Raw genomic sequence first — 25935 nt, 5'->3', positions numbered from 1 at the left:
ATTATGCAGTTCTTTTAATTTATTCAATAAGTGGTATGTTCCTTTTCATTCTGTAGTTGTGATTGTATTCACCAAATATGCTGATTATATTTAGTCTGCCTTTGTATTTACAGTACGTAGTAAAACGTTGATATTGTTCTATGCACTCGTAGGTTTTGTGAATGTCTGTTCTACAGTAAGATGTCCTTGTAGGGAATGTGAATGAGTTTGGACAGAGTGCAAAGTTGGATTCAGATTCAGCAAATGAGTCAGCAGCATCTTGTGCTTGGAAAGATAATCAAGATAGCATTTGGAACACAATTCTAATTTTTATGTTTAAAAAGTAATGACTACACTACTATAATATTTATAAGCTATTTGGTAAAATTGCATAATAGGCTTAATGTATAGAACTGAAAGACCCATCTTAAATAATGATTTCAGGTTGGCAGGTTAGTATGTATAACCAAACATGCTAGCTGTTGTACAAATTAAGCAGAGTTGATCTTAAAAATTGCTGCAGTCTGATATGTGGTGTCATTACTCAGTTTAATTTTATAGTTCTAATTTTACTTATTTTGCTTTCCAGAAAATATACATTTTAAAAACATTATGCAAAATACGGTAACAAACACAGGCCTGATCTTGCTTCCATGGAAGTCAGCAATGAAACTTACCTTGACTGTAAGGGGACAGGAGGACATGAAGGCTACCTCTTTAAATTACCTAGTAAATGAGAAATGTGTGGAACCTGATCTATCCTGTTGGGATTTATTTATTAATGTATAAATAGAAGCATTCTTAGCAGATGCAAAGGAATGCCTTAGAAGGCATATCAGTAACCCTGGGCATGTTTTGTAATTAATTTAATTCTACTCCTAAATAATGCAGTTGCACTTTCCCCCTTCTTCCTTTATTAACGGAGTTAACTTCAGGAGATACAAGCGATTCTCCTATCTGTGAAGTAATAGGTAACCCTAGCTGCTGTGATTTGCAGGAGCATGTCAGCTCTGATCAAAAATGGTTATTCCAGTCTCTCAATGTTGGGTGTTTCACTATGAGCAGTATAATCAACCCTGGCACAAGTGATATTTGTTGAGAGGCTGTATTATATTTCAATGTAGTAACATTTTTCCAGAGGGAAAGATGTACCTGTAATTCAGTAGTAATTCGGCATTGAGCAATTTCATGCAACAATGAATAATTTTATTAAAGTCAGTTTATCTATAGTGGTGTTATTGGAGATCAGTAAAATTTGTTAAAGATTGGTAATACCTCTGTGGTGACAATAGTAGTTCCTTAGTTTTGGACTTTGGGGTCAGGATTTTGTGAATCCAGTAGTTCTTATGGGAGATGAATAAAACTCTGCTCCAGAGTTTTGTGGTACAGGCTAAGTTTATATTGTCATGCAGGCAAATCTGTAGTGGTCACAGTTTAGCTTGTTGAGGTCAAAGATTAACTTGCTAAACTTTGTTGAGTGATAATGTTACCATTATAGTTCATGTAGAGGCCAACTGCTCTGTAGAAAAGCTGTCTATGCTAACAGCACCTGACATGCTTTGATCATTCTCATTCTTCTAGATAATGTTACCCACAGTACACAGATGCTCTTTATTTACTTAAGTATAGTTCAGCCTTCCCAGTTTTTTTTTTTTCAGTAAAAGAACAGAGGTACAGTATTCACTATCAAATGGCTTGATTTACAAAACACAGAGCACAAATCAGGTCGCACAATATAGATTTAAAAAAAAAATTACCTAAGTTTCTTAAAACAGAAACCTGAAAAATCAAAGAAATTCCATTCTGCGCAACTGTAAGAGATCCTGTTACTTTGTAAATGAGGGGAAATGGCAGGGTACTTGCCAGCCTCCTGCGTTAGCGGTATGAGGCCTTGCTTAATAAGGAGGATTGTGAAGTGCAAGTAATATTATCATAAGTCAGTGGAAGAGTGAAGAGTAGAATATGTGGTTTCCTGGCTCCCAACACAGTGCATCTTCCACAAGGCTCATGGGTATTTTGATGAAGAGCAGAAGCATACTCTTTTTTGTGACCTGTCTGAAGCTATGTGTATTGCAGGAGGCTCAGCAGATTCTGGGAGCATGTGAAGTTCAGTCAGAACATTTAGAAAGTTAAAGGACAAGTGTAGAACAAGTTCTGTCCATGTTCAGTGGATGATTTTCGGCTGGTTATAACTTAGCCATATTTGGTCAAATCTTCACATAGACAGTGAAAGGCTCGTTTCTGACCTCAGATGTACCCACTGCCAAATGTCAAATTCCTACTCCTAAATTCCTGAGACATTAGAGCTAAGAAAATAAATATATAAATGAACTGATTTTTTTTAGCATTGGTAAGCCTATATATTTTTCACCACCTTATTCTCTGAAATAATCAAGCCATTTTTGCTCAACTTTATTTAAAAAATATATGTAACTTGAAGTAGAGACCATGCATGGAAAATTTCCTCCTAAATAGTTAACATTTGTTGTAGTTATAAACCGCTGTAAAGGGGGATTATAATGGAAAGTGTTAGGCAACCTTAACTATAGGCATTGTCTGTAATTTTTCTGAGGTATTAATGGTAGAGATTTTATATATTTGAGCTTTTGCCTTGTGGCCTAGCAGTAGTTATTTGTAATATTTGGGTTTGATGCTTGCTGTTCTTATCTACTCCCCAGGATTTAATGATTGTTCTATTATCAAACTAGCTGGTAGCCAGACCGCTATGAGCTATGTCAGGTCTCTCAGCTAGGCAAAGTTAAGTGCGGCTAGTTCGTGGATAGGAGAATGCCAGTTTGTAAGAAAGGAAGAACTTTGTGAAATGTGTATCTTTTCTACATTAGACTTCTGCTGTGGTTTTGTCTGCTGCAGGATTTTTCTGCAGTTTTGTTTTCACTCCTGCCACCCCTGTGAAGTGCCTCATATAGGAGTTCTCAAAATGGAAGTCACACTGCAAAGGCATGTTGCAAACTGATGTCTAGGGGTCCTGCCAACCCTGCCTTTTCCAAACGATTAAATGGGTGGATACTGTCGGCTAGGTCCAGCTAGATTGAGGAGGCATGGGAAAAGAAGTTCTGATATGGAAAAGGGAGTCCCACTAGGAAAAAAATTGAGAACCACTGAACTAACATGTGGTTGGTGCTATTAAAAATAACAACATGCACAAAAAAGTTGATGCATCTTTAAAGTTGTGATTTCAGTCTCATTACATGTTGTTTCCTACAACAGTCTGACCTCTTCCCCCTTGTATATACACATACAGGAAGATCTTTCAATACATAATCACATAACAGAGACTAATGTGACGTACATTGCCCAAGCTGAGGAAAGTGTGACGCACAAACCAATGGCATGACTAGTGAAAAGTAAATTGAATTCGATTTTTAAGATATACTTTCAGATATAGTCATCTCAGACGGCGCTATTAGCGCAATAAAAGTTTTTGTCAGTATCTGACATTTAGCTTTAGCCTTGCAGTGCCCCTTTTTAACATTTATTTTTTACAGTCACCTGGTGCTGAGAGCCGCTTAGAATCCGGTGGGTGAGAAAGGGAGGAGACGCTGATGTCACAGTAGCCCGGAGAGAAAGTTCTAGGAAGAGTCAGTTGGTCAGTTAGAGGCAGCCCGTCTGTTGGGCGGAGCCCTCTCTGTCTGTCTGTCTGTCTGTCACTCAGCGAGGGCCGGGGCGTCTGCTGTCCCAACCTGTCTCGCGGTGCTCTGTTGAGTGGGCCCATTATCTGATGCTTCCCTGCGCTTCCCCAGCCGCGTCAGAAGCAGCGCTGTGCCAGGCGCTCAGCACGAGTGCATGGACGACACCAGCGAGAAGAGGGGCAAGACAGCCAAACTTGGCGTGCTCAAAACACCAGAACCACCTGCAGCCTGTAAGAGGGACCAGAAAACCAAAAACCAGAGCTTGTATTGGATGGCAGGAAAAATCTTCGGTGAGGAGAAGCATTTGTGTCCCAAACTTTTGAGTGGGCGCAGATAGGTGACAGCACGTGGTGGTGGTGAGGGGGCACATTTATTGAAATGGTGGAAAATAATACATGGTACAACAAAGAAACAGAGCTTCGCAAATCAAATTTTAACATTTCAGCCTCACATGGTTTTGTTGCCTGTGTGAGCAGGGCATAATTGAAAATAGTTTCGTGTGTGCGCGTGTGTGTGGTGGGTTTTTTTTTTTAATTAACACATTTGTATTCTGTTCATGTAAGTGGCAAAACCCATGTTGGCTAAATTGCTAGGTTGGAGGGACAGACCTGTTGTTCAAGCCAGATACATACCATTTTTCCATGTTCTGTCTCTCAAAAGCTCCCCAAATACAGTGTATTTCTGTGTTCTTATTTATCTCCTCAGATGCCCCTGTTGATAGTTTTCAGATGTTTTAAGTCACTTTTTTGAAAAATGGTTTCCTAAGAGACTTTATTTTGTAGTGTTGACAGAGCCAAAGTTTAATTTCCTTTTTTGGTAGGCCCTTGCTAGCAGGGTTTACAGATGCTCCCCACCCTGTAATTACTGCTTAAGAATGCTGACCTACAGAAAATGGGAGGGTGACAAGGGAAGCTATCAAGAAGATTTTGCAGGAGCTTGGAAGGTGTGCAAGAGAGTTATTGGAGAAGGATAGCGGGACTTGGGAGGAGGAGTCTGGGAGAAGCAAGGCAGAGAAGGCTGGCAGGCGCCAACCTGATCAGAAACAAGCAATGAAAGGTTCGACGCATTAAGTGAAAGGAGGGGAACAGAGCCCCCTGGACCCTGCTAGAGGGTGAGGAGGCAAGTCTCATTAAGGAGGAGAGTGATGCAGCTGGCTAGCCCCATTGGAAGGATGGGATGTCAGTTTCTCACTGGGACAGAAGTTGTCTAACCCGACCAGGAGAGTGAATGGAGTAGGCTAGCTGGCTCCTTCAGGAGAGAGAAGGAAGAGCTAGGCAGAGAGGGTCAGCTGGGTCGAATGAAACTAGCTGCTTTTCTAAGGGGTAGGTGTTTTGGCTTCAGTCCCAGAAAGCTTTAGGCAAAATAGTTTTATGCATGCGTCACTCTGACTGAAACGTCCCTGTCGCTACTGCAAGTGGGTCAGTTCCTATTGTTTGCAACAGTCAGTTCAACTGTTCTTGCCTTTATAAATTTGCCAGTTGAGCTTGTAAAAGCTTCAAAAAAGGAAAAATCTTCAGTTGCTGTTAAACACTTGCCGCAAATTACTGATTCAACTTTCTTCACTGAAAGATGGAATATATAAATATATTTTTAAAAGAAAAGACCTTTAAAATCTAAAAACGTGCTCCTCTTAGTTCTTCTGTTTCTTTTGTCTCTGGAAGAAACTGGCATCCTGTACAATCTTCTTTCCTGTATCGCCGCTTCATCCACTAACATAGCATCTGCTCTTGCCTGAGAGGTTTTTAGATTTTATTCTGGAGTCATTAATGATTTAGCTATTTTACTTTTAAATGTAGAAGTTTAGAAAACCTTGCAGGAGAGCTGAGAAGTTATTTTGGTGAAAAATATTATATCAACGCCTGCAGTCGTATATCATCTCCAGAGCAGGGTGAATAAGCTTGGTCAGCATTTAGGAGAAGAGGCCTCCAAACCCAGGGTGTTGGAAATAGTTTGGTGATTCAGTGCATGGCATTCTTTCTTCTGTGTCAATAATGAAGTAATTCCGGCATGTAATGCTAGAGGACACTGTGCTGTTGACTGTGGACTGTGGCTTTGGATGAGCTTTAAAACCCAAGATCCTGTCCATTTGTTGTTAAATATTCCATGCTACTTTGTTTAGGTGTAGTGGTGTTAGCTATTGTCACTTCACTAAATATCTGTTTTGATTACTTGATTACCCATGCTGCTTACCTAAAATTCTTTTTATGGGAGAAGATATTGTCCACTTCTCTCATAAATGCTGGTGTGCATGGTACTCGTGCAGAATGTCTGCCATGTTGTACTCGGAAAAGCTGCATTTCAGTAGTGAGGGAGTGATTTATCTTCTCTAATTCAGTCTACAGTATATACAGTACACACACATCTGCCAGGGACTGGAAAAATTATGTATTTGACAGAAACTGCTGGCTGGGTAGGTGGAACAATCTTGTATTCAGTAAGGTTAGGGAGACTATTTGCCTCTAAAGCCAGGAGGTTGCCCAATAACAGAAAAATTCATGTTAGTCTTTAGAGCATTTTAGAATAATTCAAAATGAAAAAGTGCTATACAAAAGTGTGTGGGGGGCGGTAAGTATTCTCAAATATAAAGCTACAATAACCACTCCAGGAAACCGGAGAGTACAAAATGTGGAGGAGGGAAGGTAAGAGAGACAGAGAATCAGAGACCAGGAAGCAGAAGAAGCCAGCAGGAGAGTAAAGTCATGGTCTTCCAGAGAAACGTGATGAAAGACTAGGGGAAAATTTAAGACATGTATTTTTAAATAAATACAGGCTAGTAAACCAAAAACAAGGAATAAATGGATAGAAGAAAGGAAGGTTTTGGTTTTGTGATGTGCAAAGCTTTTATTGATAAAAATACAGTTAAAATATGAGCAATGCCACTAGAAAATGCAACATTAAGTGTCAGTACTCATAACTTCTGTGGCTCTATTGATAGTATTTGTGATGCAGTTCAGCAAACAAAACTAATTTGAACCTGTGTTATTGTTTATACCACACAATGCCTTGTCTGTTAGTCAATCAGAATGCAAAGCTTTTTAATGGCTTTTTACAATTGTGTGCACCTGTTAGATAAAGTTGGCAAATGTGTATAGAGAAACATTTACAGATTGCTTTTGTTTAAAGTGAACTACTTAGGAATAAATAAAACTGTTAGTGTTGTCCCCTTTGGTAACCATGAAAGGTGGATGGATGTAGTTTTGTGGATATGTTTCAAGTTATAAGTTATAGTCATTTACCCCATAACTATTTACTGTAGAGGATCCATAAAAAACAACCATGGTGGATTATATTTGCAACCTAGGTCAGAACTATATGTAACTTTTCAGAGGATACATGAGAATAGTTTTCATATTCAGAAAAGTAATATTTTAAAGTTTTAGTTTGTATGTCCCAAGTCTCAGGCATGCCTGACCCTGACTTTTGGACAAAAAAACTGATCAGGGCAGGACCAGATGAGTAATGTTTGTGGTGGTTCAAATCTCTGGTGAACCGTTTTAAGCAGCTAAAAGAAAAGGAGTACTTGTGGCACCTTAGAGACTAACAAATGTATTTGAGCATAAGCTTTCGTGAGCTATAGCTCACTTCATCGGATGCATTCAGTGGAAAATACAGTGGGGAGATTTATATACATAGAGAACATGAAACAATGGGTGTTACCATACACACTGTCACCAGAGAGATCACTTAAGGTGAGCTGTTACCAGCAGGAGAGTGGTTTTAAATGAGAGGCAACAGCTGGAATTTGGGAAATCAGTTACAATAAAATACTACCATCAATACAGTGGGAACAGCTTTAGCATCTACTACAAAGTTTTTTACGCCAGTGGTTCTCAATCAGGGGTATACATACCTCTGAGGATACACAGAAGTCTTCCAAGGAGTACATCAACTCCTCTAGATATTTGCCTAGTTTTACAACGGGCTACATGTAAAGCACTAGTGAAGTCAGTGCAAACTAACATTTTATACAGACAATGACTTCTACTGCTTTCTATATATTATACACTGAAATGTAAATGTAGAATATTTATATTCCAGTTGTTTATTTTATAATATGTAAAAAATGAAAGTAAATTATTTTTCAGTAATAATGTGCTATGGCACTTTTGTATTTTAATGTCTGATTTTGTAAGCAAATAGTTTTTAAGTGAGGTGAAACTTGGGGATATGCAAGACCAATCAGACTCCTGGATGGGATACAGTAGTCTGGAAAGGTTGAGAGCCACTGTGTTAGACATTACTCCTTTCTCCTTCTGCTTCCACCAAAAAAAAAAAAAAAAAAAGAGAGAGAGAGAGAGAGAGAGAGAAAGAGAAAGACTGGAAAAACTTGGCAGTAATAAAATTCTCTAAACATGTTCACCCTTCTTTGTGGGCTGTAAAAGAAAAGCACCTTTGTGTTGGCTGTACAGGAAGGTAGCAGCATAATTCCCTTTTTGACAGAACTGTCTTATCCAAGAATATTATGCATAGCTTCTTTTAAATCGCCTCCCTCCCAAACATGCACTTCCTGCTTTATAAAAATACCTCTTCCATTGCTGGGCTGCACTTCGAAGGCACATGACTAATAAAAGACAAACACAATCAAATGAAACCTGTGAAAAGAAACTCTGGATCATTATTTTAATTATCTTGATTCAATACATCTGAAAATTGAGGAGATCTTGTAACAAAATTTTTCCCTTTCGCTGAGATTGTATTTATTGATATAAATGTCTAGACTTCAAACAAACAAAACCCCACCGTGTTTTACCTTAAGGTGCTGTATTTTAATACATTTCCACCAACAGTGTGAAATATAAAACAGCCAAATGACAAAATTGGAGGAGGTTATATAAAAAAGGTATAGTTTGCCAGGCCAAATGAAAAGTAAATGTTAACGCTTTCACCAGGATGTTATATCTGAGGTTTCCGAATATTTTCAGTTGCTTAAGTGCTGTACACACACTCAAGGGTAGAACAGAGAGCTTGTTTTAAAAAAAAGACCTTAAAATGAATTTGTTCAGGTCATCACAATCCAAAATTTTGAAATACACTCATGGCCCTTGATTGAAAAAATATTATCAATCCCTCCTGCCAACAACACAGATAAAATTCCAGCTTGTTACTGGGAGGCAGCTTGTACATAGCTCCCCTTGGAAAGCAGGACAATTGTATATATCCACACTTCCCTGCTCCTAAGAATGGAGCCGAAGAGCAATGCAGAAGATGGTGTGACATACACATCTCATTCTAAGCCTGTTGTCCTTGACAGTGTCTAATTTATAGTGTGTGTTCGTATTATTTGTCTTTTCTGATTCCATGTCTCCACTGCTGCACTTGGCAGCATCGCTAACACCTAAAGTGGTGTAATTGTTGGCATTACTAATGTCATTGACTATAGCAGGAGAATAATTCATAGATTCATAGACACTAAGGTCAGAAGGGACCATTCTGATCATCTAGTCCGACCTCCTGCACAACGTAAGCCACAGAATCTCACCCACCCACTCCTACGAAAAACCTCTCACCTATGTCTGAGCTATTGAAGTCCTCAAATTGTGGTTTAAAGACTTCAAGGAGCAGAGAATCCTCCAGCAAGTGACCTGTGCCTCGTGCTACAGAGGAAGGTGAAAAACCTCCAGGGCCTATTCCAATCTGCCCTGGAGGAAAATTCCTTCCTGACCCCAAATATGACGATCAGCTAAATCCTGAGCATTTGGGCAAAATTCACCAGCCAGATACCCAGGAAAGAATTTTCTGTAGTAACTCAGATCCCACTCCATCTAACATCCCATCACAGGCCATTAGGCCTATTTACCATGAATATTTAAAGATCAATTAATTACCAAAATCATGTTATCCCATCATACCATCTCCTCCATAAACTTATTGAGTTTAATCTTAAAGCCAGATAAAGCCAGATAGATAGATAGATATCTTAAAGCCAGATGGATCTTTTGCCCCCACTGCTTCCCTTGGAAGGCTATTCCAAAACTTCACTCCTCTGATGGTTAGAAACCTTTGTCTAATTTCAAGTCTGAACTTCCCGATGGCCAGTTTATATCTATTTGTTCTTGTGTCCACATTGGTACTGAGCTTAAATAATTCCTCTCCCTCTCCAGTATTTATCCCTCTGATATATTTATAGAGGGCAATCATATCTCCCCTCAGCCTTCTAAGTCCTGAATTCTGGTCTTGGCAAAGTTAAAGTTGTTCAGTTCACCTTTAAATTTAAATTGTAGCATTAATTAGTTGAAGTTGTGTCACAGTCTTCAGATTGCTTTCAGAGTAGCAGCCGTGTTATTCTGTATTCGCAAAAAGAAAAGGAGTACTTGTGGCACCTTGGAGACAAACAAATTTATTAGAGCATAATAATTATTAGAGCTGTAGCTCACAAAAAGCTTATGCTCTAATAAATTTGTTAGTCTGTAAGATGCCACAAGTACTCCTTTTCTTTTTTCAGATTGCTTGTATTTCTTACCAGGTTCAAGTTAATTAGACTACCATTACTTTGCTGGATTTATTAAAAATTATCAGATAACTCAGTCACATGTATTACCACCAGTTGTTCTCAGGATATTTGGATTTTGGTCTGCTATTTCTCATATTAACTCTTAGGCTTTGTCTCAGAGTACAGCTGCTCTAGCATGGTGCCCTAGAAAGGAAAGAAGGCATGTGAAGCCCTCTCTCTCCTGCTCCTTACACATCTGAGAGGGGAAGCCAGAAGGTGGCTGATGGCTCTGGGGAGTGTAAGGGTTGTACTACTATTGGCTGTCATTGGCACCAAAAAGGGTATATCTGAGCAAGATAATAGTGTGGGCATATAGAGCTGTTGCTCTGCCCATCATGCATCAGTCAAGCAACACTAGGAGGAGCATGGTCTACATCTTTTGAATTATAACAAGAGTTGTCCTTCACTGTTCTCCAGCCAGTTTCTCGGGCAGTATTATGACAAAGACATAAATACTGTGCAGACTGTACATTAACTCATGCACACCCTAGCATGCCACTAGTTTGACTGTCAATCTTGTCAACCTGAATTGCAGGTAGTGGTTGGAGGCTCTCTCCCCCCACACCGCCAGATATGTAGTTAGATGCTTGAACAACATGCCTGATAAATGTAACCTCATAATTATTATCCCTAAAATATGATATGTATGGAACAGGGAGGAAAACATTTTTTGCCCACCCAAACAACATATTTTCCTAAATTTCAATTATAACAATACTAATATGTGATTTTTTTATGCTGAAGTTTTACATGGAATAGATTTAGTGCTGTGGGATCCATTACTGCAGCGAGTGACTATAAGCAGCAAACATTAATAGTTAGCCTGTTCCAAAGATGCTGTATTTGTTATACATGCACACAGAAACTTGCCCTCAACTTCTTTGTTCTTTCCCTTAGGTTAATTTTTTCTGAGTTACTAATTTTTTCCCCATGATCTTTTTGGCAAGAATTTTACTTGAATCACTTCTGAGAATTTCTTTTATAGGGCTTAATTGATGTATTATATATTGTGCTTTTGTTTTCAAATTTGAGTGTATTTAGTACTCACAAAAGTGAGGGACAAGACCACTAGCTAGAGCCACATGCTTTGGCTAGCAAACAGGTCTCATGCAAGCTTCCCAACACAGCTCTATCAGTGTACTTCAAAAATGTCTTAAAACACCTAGGCTGCTCTGATTGTATGATGTTTTTGAATAGTAATTGACAGTTGCATAGTAGTGCTTATGTGATTTGTTGTACATTATGTTTTTTTATTCTTCTTAAGATATTGTTCATTCCCATGGACTTCAGAACTGCATGAGCTCCTAGGTCTACCTATGTAGATTGCGTTGTAAGATTGGGACCCCAGACTATAGCATGACAATGTTTTCCACCTTTTCAGATTTCCCTCTAATATAAATGTTACATGAGGGGAGGAAAAAGTGTTTCTCCACTTTAAAGGTTGTTAAAGTTTGCAACATTAACTTGGACATGTTGAATACTTTGTATATTTTATGGTATTCATTTAACAATACATACTGTAACTGCAGTCTGTTGAGATTTACATTAACCAGTAAAGTAGGAATAGAAAATCCTACACATTTGCAATATGGAAGAATTGATGTTGTTGTAGGAACTTAAACTGAATACAAAACCAGCTGATATGAAGCTCAGAGATGTATATGGAATTCTCAAAAGTTTATAACAGACAATGTCACATTTAGACAAATCTGGTCTCTATCAGCCACTGGACAGAAAAAAAGACCAGACCAAAGAAAAGCATCTCATAGAGTTTAAGAGGGAAAATTATTAACTAAACAGTAACAATAAATAAAACCCCCTATAAAATCCTAGTAATATCATATTGAATCCATTAGTTACTGCATTTAGTTAACAGGAAGAGACAACACTCTTATTTACAAAAACTGGGTTAAATATCAGATATTCGTGATTTTTTTTCTGGACTAAATGCTAAACTTGTGTTTTAACAATTAAAATACTTGCATCTAGGCAGTGAAAAATGAATTTTTGTATTTTTTGCTATCAAGTTCTATTTTGAAGTGTTTTTCTCTCTCCTATTGCTGTGGGAAAGGTGTATATAAATGGGATAGTGACAGAATAGGGAAAAATGTTAAACTGGTTATACAAAGAATGCTGTCAAATTGACAAAAGAAATAAACTGAAAAATAGAGAAAATATTTGTTTTCTAATGTGTACACTGTAGCTGAGAATGTGTCTGTGAGCCAGGCTAGACAGACATGCACTACCTCTACTTGAGCTAGTATGATAAAAATAGCACTGTGAACATTGTGGCAGGCTTGTTCTTGGGTGGCTGGTGTTTATTACTGCCTGTGCCATGAAGTCCACAATGCTATTTTTAATGCACTATCTACTGGTGTAGGGAGCCATGCTCCCAGCTGCAGTGTAGACATACTCTTAGTGTACAGAAACTTTAGGTGTTATTTGAAACAATAGTAGTTAAAAATAAAATCAGTCAGAAGTAAGTTTTAAATTGACAGGTTTCAGAGTAGCAGCCATGTTAGAATGTATTTGCAAAAAGAAAAGGAGTACTTGTGGCACCTTAGAGACTAACAGATTTATTTGAGCATAAGCATTCGTGAGCTACAGCTCACTTCATTGGATGCATTCAGTGGAAAATACAGTGGGGAGATTTATATACACAGAGAACATGAAACAATGGGTGTTACTATACACACTGTAAAGAGAGTAATCACTTAAGGTGAGCTATTACCAGCAGGAGAGCAGCGTGGGGTGGGGTGGGTGGAAGCTTTTTGTAGTGATGATCAAGGTGGGCCATTTCCAGCAGTTGAGAAGAACATCTGAGGAACAGTGGGGGGTGGGAGGGTGGGGGATAAACATGGGTAAATAGTTTTACTTTATGTAATGACCCATTCACTCCCAGTCTCTATTCAAGCTTAAATTAATTGTATCCAGTTTGCAAATTAATTCCAATTCAGCAGTCTCTCGTTGGAATCTGGTTTTGAAATTTTTTTGTTGAAGTATTGCCACTTTTAGGTCTGTAATCGAGTGACCAGAGAGATTGAAGTGTTCTCCAACTGGTTTTTGAATGTTACAATTCTTGATGTCTGATTTGTGTCCATTTTATTCTTTTACATAGAGACTGTCCAGTTTGACCAATGAACATGTCACAGGAGCATTGCTGGCACATGATGACATATATCATATTGGTAGATGTGCAGGTGAACGAGCCTCTGATATGGTGGCTGATGTGATTACAATCCTGCTGTCAGGGTGCCAATGCCTGAGATGATGGGGCGTCCAGGATTTCCAGGTTTTATGGATCGAGGGTAGCAGATAGAATACCCCAGGTCGGGGTTCCAGGGGTGTGTCTGTGCGGATTTGTTCTTGTGCTTTTTCAGGGAGTTCTTGAGCAACTGCTGTAGTTTCTTTTGGTAACCTTCAGTGGGATCAGAGGGTAATGGCTTGTAGAAAGTGGTGTTGGAGAGCTGCCTAGCAGCCTCTTGTTCATATTCCGACCTATTCATGATGACGACAGCACCTCCTTTGTCACTCTCTTTACAGTGTGTATTGTAACACCCATTGTTTCATGTTCTCTGTGTATATAAATCTCCCCACTGTATTTTCCACTGAATGCATCCAATGCAGTGAGCTGTAGCTCACGAAAGCTTATGCTCAAATAAATTTGTTAGTCTGTAAGGTGCCACAAGTACTCCTTTTTCTTTTTGCGACTTCAGACTAACACGGCTGCTACTCTGAAACCTGTCATTATGCAAGGCACTGAATTTAGCCGTATGGAGTGGAAATCTATCAACTTCATGAAAAAACTCATACAGATACAGACAGACATCATCTTCTTTCCAAATGCAAACAGATGAACATTATACCAAAAGGACTGAAGGTAAAAAATCCATTACAATCTACGTAGCACACAGACTATGCTGACAGCTTGTGCTACACGCTCTCAAAGAAACTGCGGAACCACCTGATCAAATCCTCTACAGCAAACAGGGAAAGATTAAGAGTGAGCTCTCAAAACTGGATACTCTCATAAAAAAAACATCCTTCCACACAAACTTCCTCGTAGCTGGTCTTTACAAAAACTAGACAAGCCATTTACAACAAACACTTTGCTTCTCTACAAAAGAAAAAGGACACTGAACTATCTAAACTACTACATGCCACAAGGGGCCACAACAGTGGCTCCCTTAACCCACCCAGCAATACTGTTAATCTATCCAACTATATTCTTAGCCCAGCAGAAGAATCTGTCCTATCTCGGGGCCTCTCCTTCTGTCCCTCCACCCCCACGAACATGATACAGTTCTATGGTGACCTAGAATCCTATTTTCGACGCCTCCGACTCAAGGAATATTTCCAACACACCTCTGAACAACATACTAACCCACAGAGACCTTCTTACCAACACTACAAAAAGAAGGATTCTGTTGTTTTGACCTTCAGGAGGAGTCCATTCAGACTGGACTTCTACATAGAGTGCTTCCGCTGACGTACACATGCTGAAATTGTGGAAAGGAAGCATCACTTGCCCCATAACCAGCCATGCAGAACACAATGCCATCCACAGCCTCAGAAACAACTCTGACATCATAATCAAAAACGCTGACAAAGGAGATGCTGTCGTCATCATGAATAGGTCGGAATATGAACAAGAGGCTGCTAGGCAGCTCTCCAACACCACTTTCTACAAGCCATTACCCTCTGATCTCGCTGAGGATTACCAAAAGAAACTACAGCATTTGCTCAAGAAACTCCCTGAGAAGGCACAAGAACAAATCCGTACAGACATAGCCCTGGAACCCCAACCTGGGGTATTCTATCTGCTACCCAAGATCCATAAACCTGGAAATCCTGGACACCCCATCATCTCAAGCATTGGCACCCTGACAGCAGGATTGTCTGGCTGTATAGACTTCCTCCTCAGGCCCTACGCTACCAGCACTCCCAGCTATCTTCGAGACACCACTGACTTTCTGAGGAAACTACAGTCCATCGGTGATCTTCCTGAAAACACCATCCTAGCCACTATGGATGTAGAAGCCCTCTACACCAACATTCCACACAAAGATGGGCTACAAGCTGTCAGGAACAGTATCCCCGATACTGTCATGGCTAACCTGGTGGCTGAACTTTGTGACTTCGTTCTCACCCATAACTATTTCACATTTGGGGACAATGTATACTTTCAAATCAGCGGCACTGCGATGGGTACCCGCATGTCCCCACAGTATGCCAACATTTTTATGGCTGACTTAGAACAACGCTTCCTCAGTTCTCGTCCCCTAATGCCCCTACTCTACTTGCGCTATATTGATGACATCTTCATGATCTGGACACATGGAAAAGAAGCCCTTGAGGAATTCTACCATGATTTCAACAATTTCCATCCCACAATCAACCTCAGCTTGGACCAGTCCACACAAGAGATCCACTTCCTGGACACTACGGTGCTAATAAGCGATGGTCACATAAACACCACACTATATTGGAAACCTACTGACCACTATGCCTACATACATGCCTCCAGCTTTCATCCAGACCACACCACACAATCCATTGTCTACAGCCAAGCTCTATGATACAACCGCATTTGCTCCAACCCTTCAGACAGAGACAAACATCTACAAGATCTCTATCAAGCATTCTTAGAACTACAATATCCACCTGCTGAAGTAAAGAAACAGATTGACAGAGCCAGAAGAGTACCCAGAAGTCACCTACTACAGGACAGGCTCAACAAAGAAAATAACAGAACACCACTAGCCATCACCTTCAGCCCCCAACTAAAACCTCTCCAACGCATCATCAAGGATCTACAACCTATCCTGAGGGACGACCCATCACTCTCACAGATCTTGGGTGACAGGCCAGTCCTTTCTTACAGACAGCCCCCCAACCTGAAGCAAATGCTCACCAGCAACCACACAACAGAACAGGGGACATCATCATAGGGCCTAATCACATCAGCCACACTATCAGAGGCTCATTCACCTGCGCATCTACCAATGTGATATATGCCATCATGTGCCAGCAATGCCCCACTGCCATGTACATTGGTCAAACTGGACAGTCTCTACGTAAAAGAATAAATGGACACAAATCAAACGTCAAGAATTAAAAATTCAAAAACCAGTTGGAGAACACTTCAATCTCTCTGGTCACTCGATTACAGACCTAAAAGTGGCAATACTTCAACAAAAAAATTTCAAAACCAGATTCCAACGAGAGACTGCTGAATTGGAATTAATTTGCAAACTGGATACAATTAATTTAGGCTTGAATAGATGCTGGGAGTGTATGGATTGTTACATAAAGTAAAACTATTTCTCCGTGTTTATTCCCCACTCCCCACTGTTCCTCAGACGTTCTTGTCAACTGTTGGAAATGGCCCACCTTGATTATCACAACAAAAAGCTCCCCCCCCCACCGCTGCTCTCCTGCTGGTAATAGCTAACCTTAAGTGATCACTCTCTTTACAGTGTGTATGGTAACACCCATTGTTTCATGTTTTCTATGTATATAAATCTGTGTATTTTCCACTGAATGCATCTGATGAAGTGAGCTGTAGCTCACGAATGCTTATGCTCAAATAAATTTGTTTGTCTCTAAGGTGCCACAAGTACTCCTTTTCTTTTTAAATTGACAGTGTCCCTTTAACTAGAATTGTAGGTATGTGTTCCAGCTATAATAAAAGTAAATTCAAAGGGACATTCTTGTCTTTCTGTAGTTGGAGATATAAGATGGATAGAAAATCTGGCATATTGTGTCACAATTTTAATCCAACTGCACCTGATTTCCCCCTCTGTGGTCCAGAACCTCTTAAAGGTTTCTAGCTTCCAGCCATTACCTCTCTTGGGCAGAGACCTGCATCTCAGTCTCTGCTGACAGAGAGGTTTAAAGCTGCCCAGTTCCCTGGGCTTACACTGTGATATCCCCAACAAGCCAAACTGCCTAAACAGGCCAGCATCTGTGCTTTGCTTCCTCTCCAGAGGCTAAAACCTGTGTATTGACCACAGTGAAAAGTTACAACACAGCTCCTTTTAAGCAAGTGCATTTATTCTTCAGGTAAAAAGCATTACAGATAAGATATAAAAAACATAAACATTCCTAAACCCATGCTAACAGCTTACCAGAGGTCACCCATCAACCTTATGAGGGCTTAGGAGGCCAAAGTCTTTCTGACCCTTCCACAAGCGTTGGGATCCCCTTTGAACTGGAGGTTTTGTCCGTTGGCTGGATCCGAAAGAAGGTACCAAGTCAGTTCAAATGCAGACTATTTATGTCAAAGTCCTTTCTTCGTCTGTTGGCCTCTGGAGAATTCAGTTTGAACTAGTATATGTGATACCTTTGTGGGGGGTTACAGCCTGGTTGATTTGCCATAATCACCACACACAATGCTTAGTTTCCAGAGGGGAGCTGTGATATCCCTCCCCATGGAGTATAACACAGTTATAAAACTTTCATTTAACACAATGGACCCCAAAGATACTGCATTGCAATATGTGTCTCATCTCTCTCCTTGAGATGTTACATTCAGTCCTGGCCCACAATAATACATAATAAACTTAAAACCATAAGGTATTCAAGGATATTGTAGGTAATTGCCATATCTTTCACACATTGATTTACTTTCTTCCTAGAAGTAAAAATTATTTCCTGAGAACAGGTGGGGATGATAAGATACACCCATGCTATATATTAAGCCATACCTGCTATACTAGTTTTAACAACAAAAACTTAATGCAAACCAGTTAAATGCTATGGCATATTGTGTAGCTAAAAAGTAATTTTACTTTTCACCTTATGATTTAAGGTAAGTAATGCTGCAGTTTAAATGTAAAGGTCAATTGAAAGGGTTTTTCCTGCCAGGAACAGAGTTCGGTCCCTGAGAGTTACGTATTTTCCTGTAACAATTGGAGACATCACTTACACCTAAGCTGGGGGAGTTGCCTTTCTTTCACTGCTTTACACATTAGTAGAACTACCAACCAAACAGAGGGAACACAGAACCCAAAATCTGAATACAAATATTGTCAGATACTTGACAGCAGAAATTATTTTCATCTTGTTTTTAAATGCACTTGTTTGTAATAATTAAGCTTTCACATTTATATTCATAATTTGAGCTTTTAAGCTATAAATTATTTATTTAGAAAGCACTTCTGTTCATCTTTTCATTCTGACATGAAGATTTGGACCCATCTATTATAGCGCAAAGGGAAAATGTGGTATGTGATCAAGAATAGATAAAGGTATTGCAGAGGAAAGAGGACAGGGTGAGTCCTCTAAATAATTGAGAATGGATGGAAAGAAAACAAAACAAATAAATATGAAACAAAACAGAGGCAAAGAGAAAGATCTACTGTTGTACCAAAGGGATTGCCAATATCTTTGGACCCTAGATTTGGTTTTATATTAAGATTAGTGCTTGATCTAAGCCATAGATCTCGGTCCAGGTCTGAATTTGTAGCTCAGACTTGTGTCTCTATTGGGCCATGCATGATATGGAATCTATGCGCCAATATATTTTGTTAAGTGGCATTCAAGTTTGGATACAGATTTTGAACCTCCATATTTAGATGTGGTCATTTGTGATATGGCCCATTATACAGAGATGAAGATTAAGTCTTTGGTTTTGATTCAGACCCATTTTAAATAAAAACTAATAATTTGGGGACTATCCAGATTACTCTACCTCCTTATGCTAGTTCTGCCATTTTGCCATGAAGTGTGTGTGTGTGTGTTTTGGGATTGGGGGCTGAATTTTAGAGTGACAAAATAGTGGTCTTTGGAGGCAGCTAGCTGGTCACAAGGTGATGGACATAAAATATATTAAATAATTTTCTGTTATTAATTGTCTATGTTGGCAGTTTCTGTAGATGCCACAGAGATGCTGTGCTGTATCATTTGAATGGGAGGGGAAGTAGTCAGCCCATTGCAAGGGGGCAATCCATGACATCTCTGTGTTAAAATGTGGAAGAAGTTTGAAAACCCTGTCTTAGACTGTATTAAAGATCACAACTTGCTAATCAATTTAAACTTCATACAGCTTTAGTGAGGCTCCCTTTGCATTCTATGAAGATGAAGCTAGTTCTTGTTTAGTAAGTAAAATCTGCTTCCTTCTCCTCTGAATGCAGAGAGTCTCTTATCAGTAGAAATGGTGCAGTTTTGTCTAGGGGGCTAAACTGGGCGCTGGTATTACATAGAATTCAACTCTAAGGTGGCAACCTGCTTGCAGGATTGTGAGGCTACTGGCATCTTGAGCTGCAGTAGTGGCTGCAGAGCAGCCCATGGCCTCAGGGGAGGATTCCTTCCCAGTTGGCCTTCCTCCTCAGCAAAGTATCAGTCTGTGTGATGCATGGGAGAATTTGTGTCTAACTGCAACTACTACTATACGTTATACCAATGGGTCAATGCAGCAAATATATTTGAGTTATGATCTCCTCAGTTTTCAAAATTCTCTCTACAATCATTAGTTTTTAAATATGTGTAAGAGCCTATAAATCTATGTAAAAGTTATTAATACAGTCTCTGTTGCAGGCAGCCAAATTGCATGTCCACGTTTTATACAAGAAATATTTTTAGCACTCACTATTTTCTTACTCCATGGTGAAATACAATACATACCACACATTATCCTGGATAAAGTCAGTTATTTAGAAAGGATTGCATCAGTCCTACTATAAATCTTAATTTTTCATATTACAGTGTGCAGTTTTCAAAGAAAAATAAAGATAGATGACATCATAATTCATCAAAAAGAAAGGAATTTTGCTATAAATCATTTTTTGTGGGAAATCTCACAGATGTTCATTTTGTTTATTTCTCTGGGGTCACATTATTCAGCCTTTAATCTTGAATAGGCTGAGTTTGCTGGATTTGGGTGGTTTAATTTTGCATCTACCTTGATTTTTAAGCTTGAAGAAAGTTAAGAACCATAGTAATTTTCCAGATAAAGAAATGACAGGAGTACAAAAAACATGAGCATATTAAAATGGTGGCATCTGCAGCATTGGTACCACACCATATATCTTGTTCAGGATCTCCCAAAATACAGGTTCACAAAATTGTAGTTGCATGCTGGGAGTATGTTGCTTTTTAGTGTTTCAAGTCAAAATAATTATTTGTATTGCAGTAGCACCTAAGAGCCCTAGTCATGGACCAGGATCCCATTGTGCTAGATGCTGTAGAAACGCTAAACACAAAGACCATCCCTGTCCCAAGGAGCTTGTAATCCAAGTATAAGGCAGACAACAGATGGATACAGACAGAAGGGGAAGTTCAAGGAAACAATTAGATAACATTGGTCAGCATGATAGGCAGTGATCTCTGTACACCAACAGCCTAACCATTGTTAATTTATTTTTATAGGCGTTAAGGCCAAGCAGAGTTTTGAGGATAATGAGGTTGCTTTGTGGATGTTTGTGAGGTGCTTGTTTGAAAATTTAACACGACTTTAATTTGCCAAGAAATAGCTTTGTGGATTTTAATGTTTAGGGCCTGGAAGACCATTTCACCTGAAAATTTAAAAAGTAGGTAACATTTTAGTTCTAAACAAATTAAGAAGATTCGTTTTCAATGTTTAAAGGCCAAATCCTACATGAGAAAATAAAGCTATATAGAGGGAAGGAAACTTCAAATGTTAACTCATAGACTTTCTTTCAAACTGTTTCTTTTGCTGTCATGAGGAAGAGGGAGCTGGGACAGGGGTTTTGCTACCACTAAAACCATGGATGCCCCATACTTCAGAGACCCTCACCTCTGCATCATTCCCCATCACTGATGGCCTCCCAGTTTACTCAGGAACCATGTTGCCAGTGCTTCCTTGCTTTTGCTATACCTGTAACTCCCTTCAGTGAATGGAACAGCCCTTCACTTAAGATAATTCTGATAGTTATTATTATTTCACGTTTGGAATCCCTGAGGAGTATAAGGAAGGGTGATGCCACATAGTGACCATCATCTTTTCTCCCCTTGTCACTGGCACATCTCTGGAGTCATGAAGACACCATATTGCACCTGTAGAAGGTTATTTTAGGGATTGGGGAAAGCACAACATTGAAATAGCATTTCCCCCATTTTCTATATGCCATGCACCCTATTTGAGTCCACTCTGTTGGTGGAAGTGGAAGGGATTTTACCTCTACTACAGTTGACACTTATTCAGTTCTCCTCTGTATGTGGATAAGCAATTGAGGACTTAGTGAGGTTTTAGGAATTTAGGGTTTGTATTAGTAAAGAAAACACTGTATTAATCATTTATCTCACTTTATTAAAAATGGATGGATTTATTCATGGTACAGAACTGCTCACTGAAGCGATGTTCAACAACTCTTATTTTATTATTTTTTTTAAATCTAGCTGCCCCCGACCCCCAAATAAAACAGTTGTTTACACCCCTGCCATGTGGTAATACATTGGCATTTTCAAGTCTGTGTACTTATCGGTCCTGTGAAACATCACTGATGTTGCTTGTAGAGATGAAGAGAAGTCAACACACATTTTTGTTTAGTAGAAATTTGTGCCTATTAATGTGGCTGCAGTTTGCATTTTTTGTAAATGAGTGCAGACGTTTGGGGAAGAGCCATGAAGATGAAGGTTAATTAAAGGGAACCCAAGAAATGTCTGAGTGTAATTAACTATGCATTTGCCTCAGAACATATATGTAGCAATGAGGTATTAAGCCACTAATTTAATATGTGCTTTTCCTTCCTTGCCCCAGGCTGGGGCCAGCTTGGACTTGAAACTGAATATTACCAATTTGCTATATTTTTATTACTTAGGGTTGAAATTAATAATTTTGAGTGGTATACAGCATCTCATCTATGGTTATGTATTGGACTACATCCTGTGCTTTTCTTCCCGAGGGAAGCATTCAATGTGAAGCTTGGAGAAGAAAGGTGGCTTTACACCATCTTTTGCTCCCCAAAATTCTTGGTCCTACATTTGCTCCTGCATTGGGAGAATTCTTCTGGGCCACCATGTACAATTCCTGGGTTGGTCCTGTAAACTGCTCCAGTGGTGATAGGGGCCAAGCCCAGAGTGAGAATTGGCATCCGTGTGTGATAAGGATGATTAAAAAAAAGTAGTAGTAAAAGTAAACAGTAGGCCCATGTTGGCTTCTGCTCCATTATAAATTCAGAGCTTGATCATGTAACGTGCTTTGTACTCTACCCCGTTCCAGCAGAGCTTCAGTGGAACTATTCACGTACTTATAGTTAAACACATGTTTCAGTGCTTTGCAGGATCAGGGCCACAGTGCTCTTAACTTTGCAGTATTCTCAAGCCCTCATGATGAGTCTCTTTTAAAATGGTGTAGAAAATACATTTTTATTACAAATCATGGAAATTAAAAATAGTGGATTTGTGTTTTAAAAAATGCAGCTAGACTGGGGAAAAAGAAATGGAGCAGGGAGAAAAAAGTTGGAATTAAGGGTAGGAAGTAAGCAATCAGGCATAAACTCCTAAGAAAAGCATGGCATACGTTATGACTGCAGTCCTTTGAAGATTAAAGTTCCAACCAACCATAGAAAGATTTTTCAGATATTTAATTAGTTTTTTTAATTTTTTTTTCAAGGTCACTAGCCATCATAGTATTTATTATTGCAACTTTATTCAGTTTCCTTGGGCAGACATTGCCAAGCACAATCCTGTTTTGGATCAAATGTAAACCCAAAATAGTCTTTATTCCAGGAGCACCCTTTTTATTCTTTGTGTTAATTTCTCAGTATGATATTCTTAACTAAATATTAAAAAGGAGGTGCCCTAGAGATTTATAGCTTGCCTCCATGTGTAATCCCTGGCACTTGAGGTTGTAGATCGTTATCTTTCTTTACACACACACAACCTATTGACTTGAGTGCGATTTCTGGGTGCAAATTGATGGAAGGCCTTGGCCTTAATCCACCTGTTTTTTCCTTTCTTTCCCCCCACTTCTCTTGCCATTCAGGTGGAAGTACTAGTAGCTAAAATGTAAAGAACTGTTATGTTAAGTTGTAGAATTACATTTTTTTTTTGTGATGACATTTTGTGACAATTTTAATAGCTCAAAGTCATGACTTTTAATGGTATGTTATAATCTTGAGTGCAGTAAAAAATTTTTTTCTTGTAGCTGAATAACGGTGCAGACAGACTGCTTTCAATCACATTTGTCAACAATGTTTGACTTAACTGTTCATCTTCTGAAGTTCAGTACTTGTCTTTGTTACATAATTAATAAGAATAAGACTATTTTTTCTTGTTTCTCATGACTCATAAAACAGTTCCCCCTTTTTCATGTACTTGGATCTGCAATTTTCTTAGCGCATAATGTGTTCTGTTTAAAATCTCATTTTCCTTTTTGTGGCAGCAATTTGTGATGTAACTGTTTAGCTAGTGGAATCAGTAGGTGTTGCTATGGTCAGAAGCACACATGCAAAAGTCTTAGGCCAGGTCTACGCTACAGACCTATATTGCTATAACTGTGTCACTCAGGAGTGTGAAAAATCCACCTAGTTATGCCATCCTAACCCTGCATGTATATAGCATGATGTCAATGGGAGGGCTTCTGCCGCCAAGATAGCTACTGCCTCTTGGGGAGGTGAATTAACTATGTCGATGGGAGAAGTTCTCCTGTTGGTGCAGTAGCATCTTCTCAAAAGCTCTACAGCTGCACCAGTGTATCTGTGCCACTGCAGTACTGTACTTGAAGACAAGCCCTTGGTTTAAGTGAACCTTGAGGGTTCCCTAGAACTTTCCATCCTGAGCAAAAATTCCCATAGAGAAGCCCAAACACATATCAGTGTTCCCAGAACTTACCTCTAAGGCTTTGACTACACTATTAATTTATCTTGAGTTAATTGACTGCCAGTTATCTCAAGGTTGTCAACACTTTATAGAGGCTCTTCTGGACACTCCTCAAATATTTGTAGCCTGGAATAAATGTTTGAGGAATGTCCAGATTTATTCTTTACAAATATGTCAGTTACCCTGAGTTAATTAGCAAGATAAGGTGGGTGAGATAATATCTTTTGTTGGACCAACTTCTGTTGGTGAGAGAGATAAGCTTTTCAGCCACACAGAGCTCTTCCTCCGGTCACTCTAATATCCTGGGACCAACATTGCTACAACAGTGCAAACAACCTGAGTTAATTGTCAGTCAATTAAAATAATGATTAAGAAAGTCTTAGGGCCTTGCTTAGAATAACAGGTAATAACAAACCCCTTCCAGATTCTAATCTAGATGAAGCCTTATTGCCTAGATAAAGAGAACAAAGATTTGATTAGCCCCGTAGGGCAAACTAAAGCTACAATCATCTGGGGAGACTCTGGCGTTCTACGGAAATTCTTTGGCCGTTCCTCAGATATACCTACTGTATCTGATTCATAAGGAAGTGCAAAAACTGTAGGATCAAAACCAAGCCGGGTTCTGACCCTGGGTATGTCTCCATGAAGATGTACATCTTAAAAAAACAAAAAACAAACCCCAAACCCCCTCCATTTTAGGCACAGAGCTGCAAGCAGGTTGAAAGCCTGTTAGGATCTCTGGATTTCACTAGTTGAAGAAAGGATATTTTCAGGTAAGCGCATATAAATATCCCTATTTTTATCAGTTTTACTTGAAGAAAAAATTACTGTGCAAAGTGAACTGCAAATGAGGAGTCTTGAAAGATTTTGACAGCCCTAATGAAAATGTATCTTTTTAACAAATTTAGCACCCTTGCACACACAGCATCAGACCTCAATCTAGCAAATTATGTTTGCATGTGAGTAACTTTAAGCACATTATCAGTGTCTTTGAATTCAGTGGGATCTTTCATGCATATGTATTTGCAGGTTTGGCGCATAAGTTTTACCGGCCAAACTTTCCTTATGTCAGCACAGCTTGCCTGCATTCATGTTCTGTTTGAGTTTGCTGTCAACACCCTCAACTTTTGCCAGCAAAATTTCACAAAATCCCTGAATGAAACAAGCCCCAATGCATCCGATGAAGTGAGCTGTAGCTCACGAAAGCTTGTGCTCTAATAAATTTGTTAGTCTCTAAAGTGCCACAAGTACTCCTTTTCTTTTTGCGAAGCCCTCTACTGGTATAGTTTGACTGGCACCTTGCCCATGCAGACACAGAAGTAACGCTATATGGGTAAATGCAGTCATGCAGCAGCAAGCTTTCAGTGCAGCTGTCCCTGTGGCGGTGACCACTCTGGTCAAATTTTTGAATGCTACTTCCCAGGGTTCACAGTGATCAGAAGCCCACCTCCCAGTTAAAATTTCCACTGTGTTTTGGAGATACCTCTTTGCCTGCCCCTCTATAAGTACACCTGTACAAGCATGGCTACAGCTTGCCCTCATGCTGCTTTCTAGTCCAGGAGTGAGGTCATAGATTGTGGGGAGGAACATTTTGCAGACACAGCTGCAGCGTTCCCACAGGAATAAAGATATGCAGACATTGTGAGGGCCATGAAGAACCTGGGGTGCAGGATGGACAAGGGCCAGAGCTGGGCAAAGTTGCGGGCAGCTGTGGAGGCTTACCAGAAGACAAAGGAGCACAACCTCAAGTCTGGTGTTCTCCCCAAGACCTGCCCCTATAATAGTTGTGCTGAGTTGGGATTCTCCCCTGAGAAAAACAGTGGACACCTCGTGAGCTGCAGTGTAGGGCACCCCACAACTGGTGACCAAAGAAGAGAGCACTAAAAACAGGGACATGGACTATGTTTGGGCCCGTCTAACAGCCAGAAACTCTTAGAGAACCAGCCAGCCCCAAAGACTCAGTCAGTCACTGAGGAAGGGGGCTCGGGTACATGCAACTTAGTAAGACTGCTCCTCTAATACAGGCCATTT

General features: G+C 39.6%; 1 protein-coding gene across 3 annotated transcripts in view; it reads left to right on the top strand.

Annotated features, from left to right (window-relative positions):
- The window catches only part of PDE10A (phosphodiesterase 10A), a 603707-nt gene that overhangs the window by 307939 nt on the left and 269833 nt on the right, over positions 1-25935 (top strand). The gene's annotated exons all lie outside the window — the stretch shown is intronic.

Source organism: Dermochelys coriacea, chromosome 3, assembly GCF_009764565.3.
Source record: "Dermochelys coriacea isolate rDerCor1 chromosome 3, rDerCor1.pri.v4, whole genome shotgun sequence".
NCBI classification, from domain to species: Eukaryota; Metazoa; Chordata; order Testudines; family Dermochelyidae; genus Dermochelys; species Dermochelys coriacea.
This window is presented reverse-complemented; position numbering and strand designations above follow the sequence as displayed.